Below are 4,349 nucleotides of genomic sequence, written 5' to 3'. Positions count from 1 at the left end.
CGAGAGTTTGGACTGATGATGGTGATTGAGTCGGATATCGCTTAGATTTGCTCAAATTAAAAATCAAGAGCACGCCAGCGTGTAGTCCTAAAACCCGGAAATAAATTAACTCTGGTTCTTTCAGCCAGCCTTGTGGGAAAACTGAATGGGGAAAGGATAAGGAAATAAGGTCTGAGGAAATAAACTATAATGTATCAAATTAATCGTCAGCGCACAGATACAGTATAACCAAGCTAATTTGCCAATGCAGCCTAAATGTGGTATTTCAAATAAACACCCTATTGACCAACAGTTATCTGCACACAGTGGCCGTTCTAGCTTGTGTGGCTCCCTGGGCGAACCCCCCCCCCCACCATTCTGCACTAACTGTCATTTTTATTCAGACAGTTGGAACAACACAAATAAATAAATCATAACATTTAAAACTATATCAATATACAAAAATAAGACTCATATCAAAAAGTAACAAAGACAAATAGAAACAAATGTGTTGATTTGTCACTGGAGTGTCAATACATTACCCATCCCCTAACACTGTCAACCAAGAGTTACGACTAAACCAATTCACCTTGGGTGTGCAAACTGGCTTTATATGAACGATTTCACACAAACCCGGAAAAATTTCAACAATATGTCTGTGACATATCTCCCTCACTCACTTTAAACATCAGCTATCTGAGCAGCTAACCGATCGCTGCAGCTGTACACAGCCCATCTGTAAATAGCCCATCCAATCTACCTACCTCATTCCCATATTGTTTTTATTTACTTTTTTGCACACCAGTATTTCTACTTGTTCATCATCATCTGCACATCTATCACTCCAGTGTTAATTTGCTAAATTGTAATTACTTCGCTACTATGGCCTATTTATTGCCTTACCACCTCATGCCATTTGCACACACTGTATATATACTTTTTTCTATTGTGTTATTGACTGTACGTTTGTTTATTCCATGTGTAACTCTGTGTTGTTGTTTGTGTCGCACTGCTTTGCTTTATCTTGGACAGGTCGCAGTTGTAAATGAGAACTTGTTCTCAACTGGCCTACCTGGTTAAATAAAGGTGAAATAAAAATATTAAAAAATAATTTAAATAAAACTATATATTCACAGTATTATGAATGAATTGTGGTTTATTTGGTAGCATTTCATAGTGTGACTGATTTTATTAATTGCTTAGTACTGTACAAAGTTAGAGGTGCACTATTTGATAGATTCACCTGCTCCCCCTACCTCGGGCTTCCAGTGGGGAGACCTGAGGTCAACCTTCCCCAACCCAATCCCCATCTCGTACTTCTGAGTGGGAGACCTTCCCAGGCAGTAGCCTGCCTAGCTCACAAACTAGAATCAGGGTGCCCACTCCGACAAGGTTAATTGACCCATAGTCCCACACGGTGACATGATATCATTGACGTGACGTGCAAATGTGCGGGTGCCCCGTGCCTCCCCCGGCAAGATGCCTGCCCATGTTGCCTATACCCAAATCCGCCACTGTCTGCACATTGTTTTCCTGCTTCTAGCTGCTATTGCCATAGCAAAAGTGATATCGAGTCATATCAGGAACTCATATATTCCTGCTTGGACGTTTTATGTATGATTTCATGATATTTTGATGTGCTATATTTGCAATATTGTCAATTAAGGTGACCAGATTTTGGAAATGAGAATTGGGGAAATGTTGTTTTTTTTGCCCTATGAATGACTTGATTAGATAACTCATTATTTGGGTTCGACCATATCATGGGCTGGTGCTACCAGCTGTAAAAGTTAGTGACGCCAGGGGAAAATTAGTTGGTGGCGCTCGGTGATGTGGGCTGATGTGGATAAAATGCCAGGCCCAAATTCTTTGTCCCAGTCCGCCCTGAAAAAACCCATCGCACTCCTTCAGCCACATTCCAATTCAAGTTACAGCCCTACTAAACAGGCTCAGGGGCCTGTGAGGGTAAAACATTCTTTACCTGGATTTATTGCAATGCCTCTGCTGTAAACAAAAGTATGGATGAAGTGAATTTCTTCGCTCCATCTACCATACGGGTCAAAGTGCACCAACCACTCCTCCTACTTCCTCAGGTATTACATCTGCACGTACTTTATGCGCCACCCCAGAGATAACCCCCTTGATAGGCGCTCTGCTTTGAAGATCCATACACAAAACATTCCACTCATATCTTGAGGCCTAATGCACGCTTCTTCTGCTCCATTTACACACAACAACAAAAATGAGACCTTTACTGACACCACTTCACCCAACGCCTCATGCATGACATTTATCGAGACTTCAAACGGATCTCCCAGTATCCATTAGTTCAAAACCCTCACTCCGACTAAAAACGAGTCTAGGAGTTTTCTTTTCCACCACAACTTTTCCACCACAACCACTACTTCTCTTGTTTCCTTTCTTGTTCTCCACTGTAACCCAATAACAACATGATTTCTCATTTATGAACAAATATGATCACCAATTTTTTTTGTACATAAAGGAAAAGGTTTTACCTGATTATGCCAAGCAATGTTGGGGAAAGGTGTGCTAAAGGTGTCAACCAAAGAGGGACATTATATTTGTTATGAATAGAACATAGCCAAAACCAAATTCAGAGGGGAAATATGGTGTTACACTTCAATGAGTGTTTCAGCTATCGGTAAATCCATTTGAATTCAAGTAACTTTTTGGATCTGAATACCAAAACATTCAAGCAATAAAGGTGCTCAAAGTTGACCCATTTTGCATACCCCATCATACCATGAGAATTACATATTTTCATCACTGGAAAAGATAGACGGTTGAGATTGGTATTTAAAAGCTTACAAACAGGGTTGTCAAACTATTTTATAATTTTTTGAGATTTTTTGTATTTTAAAATTAAGTATTAATAAAAAGTAAATTATCTAAACCGGTAATCATATCTTTTTCATATTTTCATTTTAGCCTATTTTACATGATCTAAGGTTTTTGTGTTGTGCCCGCCGTCAGTTGAGACACAACATGCTCTTGAATACAGGGTGGTGTCATGTTTTGGATGATAAATGTACTAAAATGCTAACTTTCAAATGGTACCTCAAAGATGGTTGGAGGTCCACACATCAGAGAATGTTGACGTGAATGGGAATATCTGTTGTTTCAAATTATACTGCCAATCCTCCATAGGAAACCTATTGAAATATAGATAATAGAATAGACATGACATGACCATTTAAATTGACATTAAACGGTGGGTGGACCGAAGGTCATAGTTGTGGTAGTAATTAGAAGTAAAAATGTCAATTGCCGTGGTCTGAAGGAATAGGTCCGTTCTATGAGTTATATTTCTATGATTGAAATGACACCCACCCTGTATTCAAGAGCATGTTGCGTCTCAACTGACGGTGTCTCAAAACTCAGATAATGTCAAATAGTGTCCAGGCTGCAACATTGGTGTCACTTTCTGACAACTTCTTCCATGGGCAAATATGTACAGAAAGTTCTGTTTAAATCATAAGGGATGCTGTCAAAAAAGTGAGTCAATTCAAATGGATTTATTGTGCCAGCACACCAAACAACAAGTCTGTATCATGTGAGAATGTGAGCGTACCAAGATGCTCAACTGAGGGAATTATAGAGTTTTTTTGTGGATTACTAAGACACACATGATAACCATAATATGTCAGCTAAACTAAAGAATGGTTCCCAGATATCCCCAGCACACACCTCAAGCCACTGCTACGACTTCTCCCTGTTGTGGACACTCCGATGTTTGATAAGTTTACTCTAGAAGGAGAAGCTCTTGTAACATAGTTGGCACTTGAAGGGCCTCTCTTTGGTGTGAACTGTTTGGTGCTGCTTGATATATTTAGTCTTACTGAAGCACTTCCCACACGTGGGGCAGGCGTATGGCTATTCGGCGTCCGACCTAATGCTAGGCCTCCCACGTTGTGACACAATGATACCAGAGGAGGTAGAAGCAGGAGCCACCCTCAGGTGGTTAGTCTTTGAGCTCCCTCCTTGGCCTCTAGCCATTGTTTCGGTGTTGTTGGGATTGTCTGCAGTGTTATAGGCTAGGTATCTCTCATGGTGAACGCCCATCCTGACCATGTCTGTATTGGTGGGGTAACCATGAGAAAGTTGAGAAAGGCTAGACCCAGGTCCAGGCTTTCTATGAACCCAGTCACCAGGCATTAGAGGAGATCTTGAAGGAGAAATACTTCCCATTAGACTCCCACTAGGTGGGTCTCCCACCACTCTCTGTGAAGGCTGAAGCCCAGGGTGACCTGCTCTGTTCATCATGGATACTGTGGTGTTTGTATCATAGAGACAGACCCTCCTGTTCCTATCAGCCCTAGGCCCTGCTCCATCCCTGCACTGAGACTGTG

The sequence above is a fragment of the Oncorhynchus nerka genome, linkage group LG18, assembly GCF_034236695.1.
Source record: "Oncorhynchus nerka isolate Pitt River linkage group LG18, Oner_Uvic_2.0, whole genome shotgun sequence".
In the NCBI taxonomy this organism is placed as follows: domain Eukaryota; kingdom Metazoa; phylum Chordata; class Actinopteri; order Salmoniformes; family Salmonidae; genus Oncorhynchus; species Oncorhynchus nerka.
Note: the sequence above shows the minus strand (reverse complement) of the source record.